The sequence below is a fragment of the Thermobia domestica genome, chromosome 13 (genome assembly GCF_964235325.1).
Source record: "Thermobia domestica chromosome 13, izTheDome1.hap1.1, whole genome shotgun sequence".
Classification (NCBI taxonomy): Eukaryota; Metazoa; Arthropoda; class Insecta; order Zygentoma; family Lepismatidae; genus Thermobia; species Thermobia domestica.
Genome location: NC_137466.1, coordinates 66,510,785 through 66,532,075, shown reverse-complemented (window position 1 = coordinate 66,532,075; position 21,291 = coordinate 66,510,785). Strand labels below are relative to the sequence as shown.

Below are 21,291 nucleotides of genomic sequence, written 5' to 3'. Positions count from 1 at the left end.
GATGATGGAAGAAATGGTGGAATGAGAATATGGGAGGAAACGGGAGTACCCTGAGAAAACCCACGAACACAATATTTGTTCACCACAAATTTACTTGTCTGGGGATCGAACCAGGGATCCTACGCACCACAGTAAGCCCTCTACCACTGACCCACTATGTCCACTCTTCATGTGTAGATTAAAGCTGTAATTTATGATGTTGAGAATCGACTCTATAAGGAAATCGATATCAATATAATAAACAAGAACTTTAATATGTCTCATGAACCTTCAATTTGAACTATTGTTCATTTAAAAAAAAAAAATCAAAAGCAAATAAATAAAATTTTATAGACTCGATACATACAACAAGAAGTGTTTATGGCTCACGCTAGAAACTCAGTCTTTCCTCCCACTCCTGTTCCCTCTTGAAAACAAAGTTGTGTACACAAATGAGCGGCTCGGGGGATGACAATGGTAAGCGCCAATTCCGCTAAAATTGAGTTGTTTGGTGGAATGGGTTAGGATCGCACCACAGAACAGCATGTATGTAGTTTAATTTCAAAAATGTAACTGCAGATGGCAGGGGAAGCTTGTTTGGTGTGTGTCATTGCATTGCATTACACGGAAATGAACTTTCTTCTCTAGTTCACTCGAAATTAAGAAATGCTACATACCATTGTCTTCTTCCGAGTCGCTCAAACATATATGGCCTATATATATTGGCCCACGGAGTACAGAGTACTATTCTACAAGTCAAAAGAAACCGAAAAATATATATAATTTTATACCTATCGGGTCTTCGTCTGGAGACACGAACTACACAATGTGTCAACGTCGCAGATAAAGAACCACAAAGTAGATCTACCAATCCATCAAATAGTTACAGCGATTCTTTTCAGATGGCAATTAAAAGTCAAAAGACGTTGGCACTAGTATCACTTGTTAGCTTAAGAATTGTTGTAACTGCTTGATGAGTTCGTAGAACAATACTAATCATACCAACTTAATCTACGACGTTGCCACATACTGAAATTTTTGACTCATCATAGCGGCTAATGGGAGCTCTGGCACGACCGTCTCTTGAGACGGTCGTGGCTCTGGAGAGGTATACCATTATATAGCATTTTTGCTTTATATTGACCTAAAGAATAGCGCTTTGTTGTCCGTGGGCACCATTTTAGTAGATCTACGAATCGCTGCGCCTTCTAATCAACTCAATATCTCAGGAATGAAGCTTCCGTCAGCTATGATTCTTAACAGCCATTGATAGATACCATAAAATCAGAACGTCACAACTCAAATTTTGAGATAAGAATATTCTTTACTCCAACGAAGGATGAACCTTCAATTTAGGCAAGGAGTCGAACTAAGAACTGTTACTTAGGAACTAGCAGTATAGTACACTTGGAAATTAGGGGAAGATGGGGTAGTAAGAGACACTCGGGGTAATAATGGACAACAGTAATATAAAATGTTAACAGTTTTCAAGTCACATTTCTGATTCTTTGTGTATATATACTTTTACTAGGTAACTCAATAGAAAATTATTTTATTTTTTCCAATGTACAGGAAGACTGCGAAAAAAGTTTGTTTTAAAATTTCAGTTGTTGTCTCATGGTAATTACAGGTAATTAGAGACGCTGCCCAGATTTCTTTCATGCTGTGCCTTGTTATTCAACTGGGGCTACAGGTGCTAGCCTAAGATACATTCTATTGCCCCACTTTTTTTTACATGTTTTTATTCTTGCTATTTTTCTCTCAATTGCCATGTGAAAATTAAGGTTAGTGAAAGTCGTATTTGAATGCTTTTGATTACAAACTAGTATATAGTATAGTCTTTTATAATTTGTGAAGTTTTTCACTCATTCTGAACATTCTAGAATACCAAAATTACATATTGTAGTCATATAAACCTTTTTTTTATTAAAAAGGTAAGACCTATATCGTAAAAGAACTCTTTATGCTACAGTGACTTCTTAGACAGTAGTCTATACAAAATTTAATAGGCTACACCAAAATGAAAAATAGCCTGTGTGAATACTTTTAACACTAATGGAATGGAACTTTAAGCACTAAAACAGAAAAATAGACCTAGACCAAAACTTTTTAAACCAAAAATTCTCTCTTTTTAACAGAATAAAACCTCTTAATATTTAAACGTTCTGTTCTTTTAACAATGAACAGATCATTTCCTAACAAAATAACAGAACCATAAAAGATAAACACTTTATTCACTTTCTGAATATTATCATGAGAAGACCAGTGGAATTTTAATGTTCAGTTAATTAACCTGGAAATACCAAAGGACTGTCTCTTAATACCCCGAAAAACAAAAAAAAAAAAAAAAAAAAAAAAAAAAAGGAGGGGTAATAAGAGACAAGCATTTTGTGGTAAGTTCATTTATCAGAGAAAAACGGGAACAATTCCACTTTGAACTGTCACTAATGCTGTACAAATTCATGCAACCATTTTATAGAAATATTTAAAGCTGAAAGTTGTAAAAAAAAAAAAAAAAAAAAAAAGTCTTCCCGAAAAAGACATAAGAGTTTTTGTTTTAAAAAAAATTGAAAGGCAGAAAAGAAGGTAAAGAAGTTGCCTAAAAGCAATGAAATTTTTTACATAGAAGGATACAGAAAGTTGTGGATTTTTTTTTTCGGTTTTCCTGATGATAAACAAATATACCAGCCATTTTGTCTCTTATTACCCGATCTTCCCCTATACATTTTGATTTTTCCTCTTTTCTTTTTGTTAAAAACGAATATAAGTATCCAGTTGTTTCAGTATCTGTACTGAATGTAGGCTTATCCTGTACATACACCTAACGCCCTTCTTGTACGTGCAAAAATAGTTTGTTTATTCGGTTTTTTAGCAAAGTTCCTTTTTCCTTTGTCACGTTATCGAACACGCCCCTGCAAGCAAAACAAGAATAAAGACACATCAAACAAACAGAAAAGATATAATCGTACGTATTTATATAAACGTGCAAAAGTATTTTTTTTTCCTTTCAAATTCAAAACAGGTTTTCCTGAATTCAAATGTTATATGTTATCAAATGTGTATTGTTTTTTCTTTCCTTAATCTTGTTTTTTTTAACATTTGTTTTCTTTAGATTGTCTCTACTGTTTTCTTTGTCCTTATTTTCTTTCTCTCTAACCTCCGCCATAGTTTCCTGCTCCATCCAGGAAACGAGGTGCATGATGGGACTGATTACATTTGTAAGGAAAAAGGAGGGAAGCCTTTTTTTCTGTTCTTCCTTTCTGACAGGCAAAAATTTATTATGATTCATGACACACACAATGAATTGTGAGGAGAAGTGAAGGAAGGACGCCTCAGAAAGAAAAAAAAACTTATGATAACGTTTCGTTATACACGTACAATGGTTTGAATTCTGATTAAAAAGACTCAAATCGCATGTAAAATGGAACATAAAAAAAAAAATAAAAGAAATGGTAAGGAATATGGATGGATGAGTTATGCTCGAAATTTCCTGCAAAATTTTTGATATATGTGTTTTTTTTTTCTATCTCTTTCCTCCCCTACTCTTTTTGTTCTTTAATAAGTAGAGGGAGTAAATGTTATACAGTAAACCATGTCTTTAACGGAATATCACGGTACAGTGCTTTATTTACGTTTGCATATAGGATTCGGCTTAATAACATGAAATTTAACTAGTTTAAGTTAACACATTTCCAGAATTTACTTAGCAAACTTCTAGATTCAATCTTTGAAGGCAATGACTCTTGAGGAAACTCACGTTTAATAACAAATGTAAATTTTATCGCTACAAACAAAAAGAAGAAAATTTTAAATTTTTTCGCTACAAACTAAAGGGAGAAACTGTTGATAAAAAGAATTAAATTTTATCGCTACAAATTAATGAGACATTGATTTTTTAAAAAAAATATCCCTAGAAACTAAAGGAAGAAAGTTTTGATAAAAAAAAATAAATTTTATCATTACAAACTAAAAGAAGGAACTTTTGATAAAAATTTAAATTTTATCGCTACAAATTAAAGGAAGAAACTTCTGTATAAAAATTTAAATGTTATCGTTACAAACTAAATGAAGAAACTTTTGATTAAAAAAATATAAATTTTATCGCTACAGACTAAAGGAAGGAACTTTTGATTTCAAATATTTAAATTTTATCGCTACAAACTAAAGAAAGAAACATTCATGTTGCTTTAGAAAGCAATATACAAGAATTAGTTCATTACTAGAACCAGTGTAACAATCTAACAAATCTCTAACAAGAGTTTAGGGATTTGAATCCAGCAACTCTTGATTGCTAAGCAAGAAGGCTAACCACTATCTTACGTCTAGAAGTTCATTGAATTCTAAAGATTCTATGAATCATCTTTTCTGATAGATGAATAGTCAACAGATGTCCTTTGAAAACAGGTTTAATTATAAACAAGCACTCTTCGTTCGTTTTGTCTTTATTACACTGTTTCAGTAAGCGTAATAAATAAAGCAAAACAGTGTTCAGCGAGTATCTTTGTCTTTAATGTAAAACAACACAGTTTTTCATGATCTAACGCGTCTTGGCGAAATTCTGATATTTTAGTGTTATAGTTTTGTAATCTGCGCCACGTTTATTGTAGAACATAAATCTCTTGGTTAGGAATTATAGTAGTTATCGCAGTAAGCATACATTTCATAACTTGATATTATAAAGAAAATAAAGCCATATATTTGTATGATAAGAGGGAAGGGACAACATTAGGCAATGAATGCCTACCGACATGTAAAATATGAAATAGGCAATATAAAAGAAAATGTAAAACGGACACTTTGAAACGCCTTTCTTCATAAATTTTCAAAATCTTCCCACGTAAAAATTGCGTCTTCAACACTGCTACATTTTTCTCCCCATCCAAAGTAAAGATACCGTTTTTGACCCAAAAGAAAAATCATAAGTAATTTTTATAACTATAGGTACTATTTTATTTAGTCGATTTTTATAGAATGCTTCAATTTCACCATATACTGTGGACTAACATAAGTGTTGTCAGACTTACTTCGCTTATGACATTTTTAATTACATATAACCAGCATATTTCATATGCTTTTTGTTGAATAAATATGGGAGGAACTCCTACCTCCTTTCGTCCATAATGCATACCCTAAACTTTCTCAATATGTTTCCTCCCCTTCCCCCCCAAAAAACTTTTAAATTTACATCATGCCTATGACCTCCAGTAGAATAGCTTCCCCTCTCATCCTGTTCCGATATGGCCTTGATTAAAACGTGTTGTTCTTGAATAAAGTACAAACACTTTTTTAATGCATAATTTTAGTTGGTAACTAATTTTAAATGTTTCAGCTTTGTTTTTGTTTTTGTTTCTTGCTTGAACCCACTCCTCTAAGATATCAATGACGTACTTTATGTGATGAATCTTCTTACATTCACCATCGTATTGTACCTGGGTATATAAAATGATTTTGATGCACATTAGATTAATTTATTGTTATGTCACAGAGGTTAAAAATGTGATCTATATGCAATACCCAATGTGTTCTGATTACAAGACATGCTTGTTACACCTTGACCAACCTTTATGCAGTTAAACTATTTGTTTGGACGACTTTTTTTTTTTTTTTTTTTTTTTTTTTTTTTTTTGTAAGTGATTAATTCATTCAGTGCTGGTCTATAGGTCGTCAATGAGATTCGCTGAATTGAAACAACGTTTTTAAAAAAATCGGTTTTGTTTTTTAATAAGGCTATTGCTATGCAATGAAGAGGAATAAATAATTAAGAAACCAAAACAAAATAGAAGACAATCTGATAGTAAAAATCTGGCAGAACGAAGGTCCGTCTATTCCTTCCCCTCCCACCTTCATAATGTTTGTTGCTCGTGGATTGGACTAGAAGGTTAAATGGGTGGAGTTTCATAATGATTTATGTTAATTTAGTCTTTCTCTCTTTTTTTTTTATCTATCTATCTTTTATGATGAATGCCAGTCTCTTGTTGTTGTATAAGCATGCATATATGTATGTATGTATCAGCATGTGAATAATTTTTCTCCTTCCACTTCTCCTGCTACAGACAGACCCCTGCCTGATGAACAAGAAGACTGAATCAGCGAAGGAGAAATTAAAAGAGCATAAGAAAAAAAAAGGCAAGAATAGGTGCAAGTCTTCAATGTTACCAATGTCACGCTCTAGTTTCATCCGTGTCTGACAGTTCATTTATGTTTTCTTTCTTTCTTTTTTCCTTTCTTTTTAGTGCTTGATCACGATATTATGAGGTGCTATCTTCAATGAAGAGTTACACACAAAGAAATACCACAAGATTAAAGAATAGAAATGTTATAATTAGTAAAGAGAGCTAAGTGTGTACAAATTACCGACGAAGGATTGAGAGTGAAATGAAACGAAATTGTCCGGTTTAGCGTCCAACGATTATGTCTTTTAGGCTAAGGGAGACTTTGATGAAGGCTGTAGAATGATGATGTGGGAGGAAACGGGAAGTTTTCCTCGGTTTTCCTCATTCACATCAGCAAGTGCGGGATGGTATCTAGCATACACGTCCCAGACCTCTTCTTTCTTTCTCCATTTCTAACTTCCTCCACTGTCCCCGGATGGGGCCGCAGTGGCTCAGTGGTAGAGCGTTCGCCTCTGGTGCAGGGGTCCTTGGTTCGATCCCAGCTTGCGCCAAGTGAGCTTTGTGGTGGACAAACATCTGTACATGGATTTTCTCGGAGTTCTCCCGTTTCCTCACACTTTCTTCATTCCACCATTGCATTCATTTCTCATCATCACCATCTCCTTTAGCGTAATCGGCATACGCGTGGGACGTAAAACTTAAAGATTGCATTTATTTTTTCCCCTGATGTAGGCTTGCAGGGGGACGTCATTCTGCTACGTTACGGGCTTACGGCCGTCCAGTAATGACCATACAGATATGTACAAAATAAATCAATCAAATATTAAGAACATTCCAATATTGTGGTTAAGCAAACAAATTAATATGTGGTCAGTAAGAAGAAAATAATCCAGAATTATTCATTTTTTCTTAATTCTACTTTAATTTGGAAGATTATGAATTATGTTGTGGGTCAAGTAGAACCTTTAAGGAGGCCCGTCTGGCCTGCAGGCAGTAATTTGTCCATCACTGAACTACGTATACTACTTTGGTGCCACTGAGTCGCTCTGCCTCTCCCCCTTTCATACACTTTGAGTAGATTCTGGACGAAGAATCTTATGATTTTGACTGAGCAAAATAATGATAATCTCTGAGAATTCGTTTAATCAAATACTAGGAAGTAAAGGGTGTTAATGAGAAACAAGAAATCCAACAAACTTGTGATACAATCAATTAAATTACGAGTATGATTCCGAATTTAGAATGAGTGTAAAATGTGGAAAGTATATTGCTAATAACAGTAACTTTTACATCAAGCTCTATTCTAGAGGTAGTTATTGATTACAATATCTTCCTGTCTTCCTATCTTATTATTACAGGAAGATTTTTTTTTTTATTTTATTTTTTAGATGACATATGGCATTGCACTGGAAAGCTGGATACCGGTGCATCGATGACTGAAACGTCAAGCATTCCGAACAGAAATTATTATAGTGTTGACCAAATGTTCTTGCAAAGGTCGAAACTTCAATAGAGAGAGAGAGAGAGCAGCTATTATAAACTGACAGCAGTGTGCCGTACGGCATTTTTTCTCCCCTTCACCACTTGCCAATTAAATTATACCAATATTCTCTCGGCAGATGATAGTTAGAATAGGTAACATACGTAGCAGACATCTGGTCTTTTTTTTTATATTGTGGACTACTACGTGCGAACATATGAAAAGAGGGACTAGGAGGTAGAAACCTTGAAACTGGAGAATTAACTATCTTTAAAATGACTTTAATTAATAGTTACCAACGTCTCTAGTTTGTGGTCTTGTTTCTTTTTCGACTGTAAGAAATTTTGAAGAGGGTTCGATAAAAAAAAATAATAAACATTTGGCCCTCCTGATGAGGTATTAGCTTCATAGTCACCATGAATGATTACGGAAAACTCAGGAAAAAATAGCTACTGGTCTCAGCAGAATTCGAACCCAACTTGATTTTCAAATTTCTTGCGAGCTCCTTCGTGGTTACAGTACTGAGAGTGCAGAAGGCTGAGATTCGATCCCCGGTTGGAGCTCATATGGTCAAGTGTCCATGCTAAGCTGTAGATCCATATTCCATATATCCTTGGTTTGGTGCCAAATTGACGTTTTTCCGAGGTATCCAGCTTGATTTTTTTTTTTTTTTTTTTATTAGGGCACGTTGCTATAAATTATGTTTGGCTCATTGTTGTTTCAATAAAGTATTAAAGTATGTACACAGTTATCGAGCAAAACTACATGTATAAAAATCTCCATTCTCCTACAACTTATTTTACTAATAACTTCGAACAAATGGACCTATGTATAGTGTCTTTAACGATGTTGCGTACTTTCGCTATATGTTATTTATTTTTTACCCGATTGTTTTTTTATAGGAAATTATTTTTCCTCTTTTCTTTGAAATGTATTGGTACTGGAATTTTAATAGTTTGATTTTACAAATTTTATCTTGAAGTCTAGTCAAATGTCCCTTAGGGACCAGGCCAACCAGAAGGCGTGTGGCATTCATACTTTTGGGGGCAATGTGCTGTTAGAATATAAGCTCCCTCCGCCGTTAATAAAGGATTTTTATTACCGGAATTCACTACTAATTTCTTTTAAGTAGCTCCCCAAAAGTCCTCATGACGCTGGCTGGACGCCGAAATGCCACTACCATTTGGTGAGTACAAACTATCACACATCCTTCCTCGGATCGAACTCGATTCTGATTGACATCACTGATCTCACAAGAAGTGGTATTCTAATGACGTTGGCAGTTAAATGACTATTGATTTTACGAAATGAATTTACATTATGTATATAAATGCTGAGAACCACTGATCTAGAAGATGAAAAGAGTACCGGCATCTTGTGAATTCGTTAAATAAAGAATTATGAAATGAAAAAAAAAGGAGTAACCATTTTGTGTGTGTGTGTATCTGAAGTATTGTACTGTACCTGACAGTAATGTGAACATTAACAGAAAGCGATGAAAAGCAAGTGGAAGAGCTCCAAATGTGAATATGGAGAAGAATGAACAAAATTGGTTGGTGTGGAAAGAAAAACACAAGTAGTAGTAGTGTTCGTTGGTGTATATGGTGTTAGATCTATGTTTAATCAATGAATATTGAGATCAGACTACTTCCGCTTTTAATAGAGGGAGTGCAAATGAAATCTATTCTTGGTACGCTCAATTGATTGTGGAAAGCCACTTCTCGCTATCTACTACCATTTTTACTCTATAGTGATCGACGTTAAAAGCGGAAGCTGTTTATTTCTCCACTTCCGGTTTAAATAGAGAATTAAGAAAGCATATAGTATTTTATATATTTTTAAAACGCTGAAGCGTTTTTTTAAAAAAAGAAAACGCATCTTACTATCTGTTATTGTGTTTGCTTCATGTCAAATATTGAAACCGGAAATTGCAGTAGATTTTTATCACTTCCGGTTTCAGCAGAGAGAAGGATGAAGGTAGAATGTATTCTTGGAATCGATTGCAGGAAACCTCTTTTTGCTACCCATTACCAATTATATTCTATAGTGATAAACGTTAAAACCGGACATGGCTGGTTTCTACTACTTCCGGTTTGAATATAACTTCCATCAACGAATTCTGTTCCTAAGTTTTGATTCTCTACATGCTGGCCAAGTGATACAGCAAGTAGTTCTCGATTTTTATTTATTTATTTATTTATTTATTTTTTACTTTTTATTTATTTATTTATTATTTTTGTATTTGGGACGGACGGATGCAAGGACAGAGTAGACTAAATATCCAGAATAAAGGAGTTTTTGGTTGCTAAACCAAAATCATTAATAAAACTAATGATTTAGAAATAATAGTCGAGCATATGCTTCTTTTACGAGCCAAACCGTCACAGAAGTTTCGTTGGTTGCAGACGAATAAACAGTCTATTGTCTTCATATAAACAAGTTTGAGCATAAAATATATAAGATCAGACACACACACTGTAATCATATACTGTAGTATTTTTTAAATAGTACTATAGTATTTTAAAGGAAATTAGGAGTAAAGACTTGATTTATGACATTTTTACATAAGATTTTCAAATTTTAGTTTAGTTTAGCGTTCCTTTCAGACAGCGAGGCTATATTAAATGTGAATCTACAGCTTAACGTGGGATCCGAACCATGTGAGCTTCAGCTGGGAAACAAACCTGGATCTCCAACCCCAAAGGCAATTAACGACGTATATCTGTGTATGTATAATAGTTTATGTTAGATAATTATGTACACGACACTATAACTAGGCATTAAGCCTGTTGTGTTGTGGATAAGCACACATAATTGATTTATCTTTTTTCTTTAATTTAACAAGTACGGTTACGCCCTGTAGTCTAAAGAAGATGAGTGATTAATGCAAATGAATGATTATGAAAAAATCGGAGGAATGTTAATACGGGCGGAAATGGAAGACCATTGTAAAAACTCACAAACTCGATGTTGGCCTTTACAAACTCGCATGTCCTGGGATTGAACCAGGGACATCTCGCAGCAGAGATAAGCACTGTATAGAAAGCACACAAGAAAATTAAGGGCTGAAAAAGTGGAAGGAGAATGAATCAGACTTGCTTCTTAGCGGGTAAACAGTGATAATGTATGAAAATGAAATAATTTCAAATATGTACGCGTATGCAGCAGTCATTTCAAAATAACAGCATAATATCGTATTGCCTGCATGAAATTATCGATTGAAGATTGTGGATGTTGTTTAGAATGAAGGGATAATCAACAAAGACAGGAAACTTAGCTCAGTTAATGGCCCAAAAAGTGAGGAACCTAGATTTAATTCCACACTACTAGATTCCGAAACAACTTTTTTCAATTCTTTTCCTTATGTAATTCATCTTATTAAACATAATCAGTAGTATTTTTTTTTTCTGTCTGGGTTTCAGAATGCGGATATATTATGTAAGTAACAATTTAGTGTCCAGTACCCTATAATATACGCATACATACAGAAAAAAAAAGTTAAAATAAAAGAGCAAACAGTAATAATTAGTAGTAAAATACAAGTATTTCTGGTTTACCTTAAACAGACGTAAAATACATAAAACTTACGTATCTTCCCTGTTTATGTCTAATGGAGTTACTATACCCAAAGCGAAATTAGAAACGAGTTGACATTTGGAGGACCATGTGTTGTCCTGTTGCCACGTCGCGAATATTCACTGAGGTCTCTACTATGCTCCTTCCATCTCGGTTGACAAATACTTCTGGACATACTATGTTACAAGGTAGCAACATTGTAATGTTCTTGTCCCTTTCTACAGAAATCCTCCGTATGTAACTATCAGATGGCATTTATGTTTGGTCCCTCTCTCTGTGATCTTAATGCCCCCGTGACATAGAGTCCCTTCTTAAAACTAATTTCCACGTGGCTTTGATCTGTCAAATTGTTTCTAATTTTGTTTGTGATATAAGTACCGTTACTGAGATGCAAATACTCACCAGTAGCTCTTAAGTCTCGGGTCCATAATATTATATGTTCACCATTTATTGTTCTGAAATAAAAATCGAAATAGGCACTATTAGAATAGCAAATTAAGACTAATATTAAAGCCTAAAATATATTGTACTCCACACAGTTTCGTTTTTTTTTCTGAGAAAGAAATATATTTTATTTTGGGTAACTGGCTACAATAACGCCAGGGATGCAATAACGCCATTTCTTTTTCAACTCTTTACAGCACAAAAACCAAGCACATGGTAGCTCTCTGCAATGTGTCAATGCATAGGAGGCACATCTGTTTTTTTCTCGCGGGGGTTGATTTCCTGTGGTGTAAAGTGTGTGTTGTGCAGTTTTTGTTTTATCAATTCAGACCAGAAAATTGAGAACAGAAAACGTAAATAAAGTTTTTAAAGTTCTTTATGTTAATATCACTACAGGCGCGTAATGTGTAGGAATTTAAACGGTATTATTTTTATAAAACACAATGGTTAATTACGAGTGTATCGACTGTGTTTACGTGAGGCAACGTCTTACTAGAGTGCAATGGAACGATGGTATGTTCATTGTGTTGTGTGGTTGCAATAACGCCGAACGCGATGGATGCAGTGGCGTTACTGTCTGGGTTAAGGCTACCACACCTCAGAATGCAATATCTGCTTTTCAAGCTACTGGCATATAATCATTCAATCCTTGAGTACTCCCAGAAACAACTTTTGCATTGTTTCCGACACAAGCTCCTACTGGCACTGCATTGGACATCAATAACCAGACATTCACTAAAGATATCAACAGTCCCCAGCCATCAACATCATCTTCATGTATTTGTGACCTTGTAGCTAATGCTTCGCCTCAGTCTTCTCACTCTACATCCTCCAGTGACAGCTGAACTTATTCCAACTCCAAAAATTAACAGATCTCTTCCTGGAAGGAATAGATTAAAAAACGTGCAAGCGCAGCGATAGTGACTAGAAGTCTGTTAAACGAACGTCCTAACGTGAAGGATAAAGGGTCAATTTTGCAAGGGGGTGGACAGGAAAAGGGGGTACTTATAAAAAGAATGGCGAAAGTAAAAATTCAAAAACATAGCAAAGATAGCTCCTGCTATTGCGTTACTAACAAAGGATACTATTACGATGATACTGGTAAAATTATTTATTGGTTGCAATGTGGAGCCTGCAAGGGGTGGTATCATGAAACTTGTGACAACACACTGCTTCTTACTGTATACTGCTCTTCTTGTTATAACTAATTGTACTTGTTCCAACGTATCTCAGTTCATTGGTTTCATGATAATATGAATAATGATAACCTGGCGCTATTGTATTCATAGTGTATGCAATAACGCCATTTCACTTTGCGCGACACTTTTATATATTACTTGTACTACATATATTTTTTCCAGGTTCTTTGCACTATGTTGTTATCAGTGAACACCAAGCTACTAAACAATGCAATCTTTATTTTTTCCGTTAAGTATTAAATGTGAAATCCTCGAAAAACTAAGAATGGTGGCGTTATTGTAGTCAGTTACCCTATTTCTTTACCAACCATCCGAAGAACCGACTAATTATCACTAGGATCGTTTACACTGAAAAACATTACAAGAATAACAATGCAAAAGGAAGACGGTTAGGGCTTATGTTAAAAGTTACCGTCATTTACCTAGAAGGACTAAAGAAAACCCTGTGAAAAATTTAACCAGAATGATCGAAAGTCGGATTTGAACTTGGAACTGTCCAATTCGAAGCAAAATTGTTAAATACTATATATAACATATGCCTGCTCAGTAAAGGTAGACATGAAGACTCTAACAAAGCGCATCAGTTGTAAAGAATAGACACACGACATTTGATATGATTTTCTGCCTAAAACAAGTTTTAAGATTTGACAACAGTTGGTTTCAACTGACCTAGGTATGACGTAAGAGTCATAATTTTACGATCAGAGAAATGACAGAGAGAAATACCAGAGCAAAAGACGGGACGGGACGAGACGGTATGAGAATGGAATAAGCGAGTGTTGGCTATGTATGAGTAGTGATGAATCCATGAATAATGTGCCAGCAAAATCATCGACTACATTACGGATGTTGCTAAGTAGTTTGGTATACCAATCAAAACACCTTTTAGATCTTTATCCTGTCTGTCCGTCATTCCGGGAAATAAGAAATCTCAAGAACTTGATGGATTATTATAAATTTTGGCCAGAATGTAGAAGATCAGTAGTTAAGAATAGGGTTCGTTCATGGAGGTTATGTTCAAACCGGAAGTGGTAAAAAAATCTATCATTTCCGGTTTTAACGTTGATCACTATAGAGCATAAACGGTAATATCTAGCGAGAAGCAGTTTGCTGCACTCGATTTAGCGTCCTAAGACTACAGTTCATTCCCCTCTTTAACTCTCTATTAAAACCGGAAATAGTAGATATTTATTTCCACTACTGGTTTTAATATTAGTTGAGAATATACTACGTCATACAAATCAACTCCTTCATGTGGTTGTTATTGGTGTTGATTTGATTTTTAATGTCTCGTTCAACACCAAGGCAATATGAAACGTGGGCCTACAGTTTAACATGGCATCTGCCGGGAATTGAACCCGGGTCCCTCACCCTAAAGGCGTGTACGCTAACCGCTTAGCTACGGGGGAGATTTCAACTAAACGACTGGCACTGCATCCTTCTGGTTGGTACCTCACTACAACAATGCAATCCATCAAGTGTGCAACGTTGTTACTCAACATTTCGCATGCAGAAACATTGAATGTGCCCCCATCCTCCATACTCCCCAGACTAAGCTCCCTGTAACATTTTCTTTTCCCCTGTCTGGAAAAGGAGCTAAAAGAATTGCGTTTTAGGTCTTTGGAGATCCTAGTGAAGAAAACTAAGGCTAATTTTGAAAATATTAAAGAACAGTTTCCGGTACGTGTTCCTCCAGGATTGACAAATGCGTTGGGATAAGTGCGTTCAGCTAAACGGAGAATACTTTGAAGAAAACCATATGAATCTGAATCCACCTTAATGTCTTCCATGACGAAAAAATATTCTGAGTCTTTCTTGACTATCCCTCGTAAAATATTTTTTATATAATAAATTAACTGATCAAACGAATAAAATATACTTTGTGTCCGTCTTCATAGGGAGTATATATTAATCAGTTCAATGATTAACCAATAATTGACAGATCGAGAAATTTGATTAGGAAAAAATGATTGGAAACTCTAGTAAAGGAAATTTTGCTATGAAGAAAATATTTTCTAAAGAATTATTCTATGTTTCAAGAAATTTCTATTCCGGTAATAAAGTACAAAGGCATTCTATTCACTTGAGCATTTTTGTCAAAGTTAAAAAAGGAAGAAGAAGAAAGTTTGAAATAAATTATAAAAGTTTATTTTTTACTTTTCAAAATAACAAGTTTAAATTAAATCCTGCTCATAATGAAATCAATGTTAATATTTAATGCTCTTTTATCCCTGATCCCATCTAGTGTTGTCAAAAAATACAGTTATATTCCAAAAATAGCACCCTGCTGCATCCTTTGGAAACCTCTCTACTCGCATTCGTGAACAGACTGATTTACTACATAAAATTATAAGAAAGTGGAAAGAAAAAAAAACTTGAAAATAAGAAAAATGTACAGTACGCTTTGATACAATCTCATTTAGGAATCAATATACCAGGTGTAACAAAAGTCCGAAGTCATAGGCTATTATTGTTATGAGTAAAACATATAATACGAAAAAATGGACAGAGAGGAAAGGTCTTAAAAATGGATACTTTTCAGTCTAAAAAAAGCACGATTTTTTTAAGTTACCCAAGCCTTTTTTGATTCATATTGGTAATTCGTCCAATATTAAATAAAAATGCAACGTTGTCAGCTCAGCAGGCTAGTCGAACGGAACGTAATGCCACAGAAATACAACACGAAGAATTTGCAAATTGATGTGTGAGGAGATAATTCCGGTTTTTTTTTTTTTTTTTTTTTTTTTTTTTTTTTTTTTTTTTAGTGAAGTGCTAGCCATAGGCTAGCTCCCTTTTAGAGAGCTCCACCCTCTCTTAGGTGGGAGAAGTGAAGGGATTATGGTAAAGAGTAAGGCATGGATGGGCTAAGAGTAGTTTATTAATTTATTAATTTGTTTATTACTAGAACTAGGACATTATGATCTTTTCGATCATAATCATACTTGAATGGTAGGTGCAGTTTTAATAACATAAGAGCTGTAACATAAGAACAAGTATAATTGAACACAACATAAATATAAATATGGTAATTATAGAATATATTTAAGTGAGAAAACAAAGCAAAACATGCGAACAATAGAAGTGCGAAAGTTAAGATGAGATAGATTATATAAATAGATGAAAGAAAGATTACATACATATAATTCCGAATCCCTCGTATTGTAGATATAGTGAGGTTTCAAGGAACAACCTGTTGAAGGAGAAACCTTGCTTTTTTTTTTATTTAACATAAGGTGCATTACCAATATGGAGCCGAAACGGCTGATGTAATTTTTTTTTTAATTTTAGAAGTGGCAGATCTAGAAGGTAAAAATTGGGGAGCCAGCCAGAAGCCAGACTATGATAGATATATCATGAGTTTACTATAAACTTTGGTCCATGTTCCGTTAAGGGGGGCCAAAATTAACCTAACGTAATATAACGTTATATTATGTAATCAAACGAAAATCAATAGAAAGAAGTGGAGAAATTGCAAATTTCGTGTGGAAGAAATTACTGGACCCCCTTAACGGAACATTGACCTAAACTTTAAAAATATATAAATAATATCTAAGCCCAAGACCCCGGGGTAAATCCGCCATTGTGTTTTAGATTGAAAATCTCAACTTTTTTTCTCTTTCTAATTTTTCATATCTTTACTCATAAACCTGCCTATGAGTAAAGAGATAGCCTATGACCTTTTTTGTTTGTTTGTTTGTTGTTACACCCGATGTAAGGACTCTGACGTGAGATCGACTTGTTTTTATTTCTTTAACGTAAGTATTTGGGAAAGCTTGGCAGTTCAATTGTTATCAAAAAGGCAATTGTACGTAGGAAATATTATTAATTTGGTTGAAACAGCAAACATCTGAATTGGTCAGAAATTATTCGGGTTTGTTCGACTTAATTCTGTCTATGAATAAGTATAAAAAGTTGTTCAAAGAGAGGGAGAGAAAGTGCTAGATTTCTTAAACTTTTAGACAGTGTAAACCCTTTAAAAGTTCTCGTGTTCCCTATTGAGAATCACTGATGTACGTATATAAGATTGTGTGTGTGTGGCGTCAAAGATTGATCACGTGAGGACATTGACGTACGACAAATTGCATGACAACATGAACAGGCAATGTCACTCAACACTCGTTCATTGAACAGGCTACATTGTTCAACGTACATTGCTCTGTTTTTTTTCTTTTTCCTTTTGTTTCTCGCTTTTAGTCGTCTTGGTCGACCACGAGTATATTGATTTTGTTTACTTCTACATTTGTAATGTTTAATGACATTTTCTGTACTTAGATACTTTCCCCAGAGATATTCCTGAGCTCAATCGGTCTCAAACGTTCTTGCGGCCCTCTTTCTTCGGGTTGTGATTACGGGTCTGCTTGGCCCTCCTTTGCTTCCAAATGAGTTTCACATTACGTATGCACAAGACACTCAAATTGTGCTCCGAGCGTAGTTATTACAGTGGGTAGCGATCTTTGGGTGACACCTAGGTTCAAACCCTAGTGAGTGGTCGCGGGTTCGATTCGCGGTCGGGACACTCGGTCAAAAAAGTGAGCCAGATTTTTTTTTCAGGCCGGCCATCCTGATTGAAGTTTTTCTGGGTTTTCCTCATTCATACCAGGCAAATGCCTGGATAGTACCTAACATAACGGTCACAGGTCTCTTCCTTCCTTCCCCATTTCTTTCTTCCTCTCCAATTTCCCGGGCAGTGTGATCACCGAAGGATGTCACATATGACAGGTTAACATGACCACAACTGCCGAAAGTGCAGAAATCAGATTTCTAATCCTAATCAATCCCTAGTGAGGGATCACGTAGTTCAGATCCCACTTTGAGTTGTGACCAATCCCATATAGTTTCTTTGCTGGAAAAGGGTGTTAAATTTTAAACAAACAAAAAGTATATTAGCATACCTTTTCTATGGTTCAGCGGCTGGTGCAGCAAGTGCCTTTGATACATGAGGTCCCGGGCTCAATTCTCGATGGGAAAGCCTTCAAAATTGAACGGGTGTGGGTGGAGATCAGAGGTAGCGTGAGCCTCATTAATATTAGTGAGAGAGACCTTCATTGAAAATTAGTGACTCTGAGCCCGCGCAAGCTCGGTCGAACTTCGAAAACAAAATAGGGCCTAATCATGTTTGCTTTTAACTATAGACATCTAAAACGCTCAGTTCACTCCAGAGTTGAGACCTCACTAGTGTTTAATAAACAATTTATTCAACATCGTTTGCTTAATAGGATCATGCAGTGTCACTTACAATATTGTACTGTTAATACGTACTGTAGGTCTATACGATAACTCTTGAATGAAAACGAGTTTTTGAATTCAGCTGATAGGTAGCGACATGAATCACAGACGCAAGCGCTGGCCACTAGATCAGCAAGAGGGGCTATGTACTTAACTTGGGAGACTCGAGATATACTCCATTTTTGGCAGAAATTTTGAGAGAAATCAAGTCCAAGGTTCTATGTTCAAAAACTTATTTCAAACGGTTCAACCATTTTCCCGTAATGATGAGACAGACATAATCGATTTCATGTTTATATATCTAGTATATAAGTTCATATAGATGCTTCTTTTAGCTCCAATTCATTTAAAGCAGGGTTTCTCAACCTGGGGTAGCGACCACCAACAGGTCGCGAGAGGGTTTCATGGGAGTCTTAAAAGATAAATATAATTAGATAAGCTGAAAAGATAAATATAATTAGAATCTAATACCGGAAAATATTTTTAAATATTATTTTGAATTTTGTTCTCATAGAAACATTATTATTTTTATATATACTCTTAAGAACAACAAAAATAGTTCTATTCCCCTGGCCCCAGAGAAGGCGTTACCTTCTGTGGCCCGTCCAGTTTTGACTGGAAATGAAATTGCAGTTTTTTTTAAAAAAAAAAATAGGTCTATTAAACATTTTCAACAGATGAAGAGTTGTTTAAAAATCAATTTAAATGAAAGAGGTACGATATGAAACTAATGAGAACTGCATACTGAAATACCAGAAAAATACAAATGCAACAAAACCTACATGTTGAAATACAATTAAAATTGGAAGCTAATGAGATATCTGAGCATGGTGTGATTTTACTAGTGCGGCAATGTCCGGTTCAATCTTCACAACGCACATTATCAAGTCATTTAAAATACTCAATAACATTTTTAACAACTGTCCAAGTTTTTAACCAAAATTAGAAATCACTTTATTTTTTTTATCATATGACCCAAGATTAAGCGAGTTATGAAGTTTTAAATTTTTCAAACGGCCTCCATTTTCAGACAGTATGACGGATCGGATTCGATGTTTGTAATATGAATGAACTGATCAAATTTCGTTTTAATCCATTCACTTTTAGGGAAGGTACTGTATCCACTATATACAAGAAATAGATTCTACTATTATAGAAATAGATTGATATCGTGAGATCTTCGCAATAGGTATATTAAAAATCCTACGCAAGCTTATTACAAACCAGAAATTATAAGGGGGGCACTGGAAAGAGGATGTGACAAAATGGAGGTCGTGATAGGAATTAGGTTGAGAACCACTGATTTAAAGTAAATCATTTTATCAAGCTATGGAAACTAAACCAAGTAAGGGTAGTCCAGAGTTGGCAATTTTGAGAATTCTCTCCCTTTTCCTCCTTCTTTATCTTATATTTTTGTATTTCTATCCCACCTCTCTTTCTCTGAGTATGAAACCAACCACAACATCCTCCCTGTTCCCTCCTTCTCCTCATATTACACACATACATACAAATACGTAGCACACACACACACACTCACACACGCCATGGATTTTCTTCCAGAAAACATTCACAACAGACTCATAAATTCAACCCATTATCTTCTACCTCATCTGCCAGCCCTGTCTGACGGGCGGCCAGTAAAGTGAGTGAGAAAAGGGGTTTTTTGATGTACGTATTCATATAAGACTTCGGCGTATGGTAGGTAGGTAGATAGATTGGTTGGCTGGTAGATAGATACAGACGCACACACACAGAGAGAGAGGAGAATTTAGACTTTAAAAACAGCAGAACATCAAGCAACGCCCTTGCTCGTATATACAAGGCTTTTACCTTGAAGGTGGGACGCTTGCTGTCAATGTATTACTGACGGATGGATATTGCATTCGTTTTCAAATACACCATGAGCATATTTTGTTGGTTATCTTTCTTCTCTTCAGTTATTATACATTCTGTTTCCCGTCCTCTTTAGCGTTTTTTTTTTTATTATTTTTCCTCATCAATGCATCTATCTGGTACAAGCTCATCAATCATGGCTTTTGTTGGACGGAAAAGGATAGAAGACGTTAGACAAGTATATAAAGAATTTTTCCTGTCTATGCGTGTATAAGCCTTTTCTTTTCTTTTCTTTCTTTTTTCGTTACTGAAGCTCTCGTACAAGTTACTCAGTCTTAATCAGAATATATCATAGAAAATATATGTTCAGTTAAGAATTAGTTTATTTTATATCTTTTTATTTTAAATTACCTAAATTTCCAATTTCGCTGGTGAGAACATTAGATATTTTTAACTATAAATGTCGAAGTAAGAAAAAGAAAACGCTTTCAAAATTCCTTAATATACTTTACTAAACTGTTACCTCACCAGAAATTACAATGCATAAATTTTTCCTCATTTTTAAGTAAACTTTCACGCTCGATTGAAGTTTCAATATATGTTAAACTGTGCTAATTTAAAGCAGAGTCCAAGTTTAATATAATAATATGAAAATTGCAAATAATAGCAAATACTTAATACTCAATATAGACTTATTAAAAATTTGAAAGAATTTGATAAATAAACATAAATCTACAATATAAATAGCGCACGACGTAAAATATGTAAAAGGTAAGAGATTATAATTGATACGCCTCATAGATGTGAACCAAATAATATATCCTTATGCGTAATTTTCAAGAAAAATCGAGCAAAGTTACTTTTAATAAACCTAAAAATCGATGCTGTATCATAGACATAGGATTTTTACGTACTTAAAATTCATGAAATATGCAAGTAACCATGCTCTTAAATGTGTTAAAATATGCACTTAATAAGCACTAACAGTGCAATAAAAGAGAGCGTTTTCAAAAATGCAGCAAGTTGTGACAAAATTTTGTAGATGGAATGTAATATCGAAGGTGTACTTTATCTATTAGGGACTTCTCTTCCGAATTTATTTGTATGACAGTTACGGTTTATATACTCCTAACTTTTTAAAACATAAATTATGAGATTAAAATGAACACAGTGATATGGAAACAGGATCTCTAGTTTTTCTTTACAATTGTATTTTAACGTACATTTACTTTACACGAAATAATAACGAGCCTAATTTTTATACACGGCTCCACTGCACAAAAGAAAATCGTTTTTAAGGATTTACTCCTTTTCGCAATTAGCCTTACAGCATATCACAAGATGCTTTTCTTCATTTTTTGGTATCAGTTCGTGACATTTGTAGCCGCAAAATGACTTGTCAACATGAATAATATTTATAGAGGGGAGCAAGTTTAGTATC

The 21,291-nt window shown here is 34.6% G+C and overlaps 1 long non-coding RNA gene across 1 annotated transcript in view; it reads right to left on the bottom strand.

The window, feature by feature from the left end:
- The window catches only part of LOC145668204 (uncharacterized), a 332,744-nt gene that overhangs the window by 214,853 nt on the left and 96,600 nt on the right, over window positions 1–21,291 (bottom strand). The window contains exon 2 of the long non-coding RNA XR_014127985.1: window positions 11,551–11,603. This is a non-coding gene — a long non-coding RNA (uncharacterized LOC145668204). The remainder of the gene's footprint in view (window positions 1–11,550; window positions 11,604–21,291) is intronic.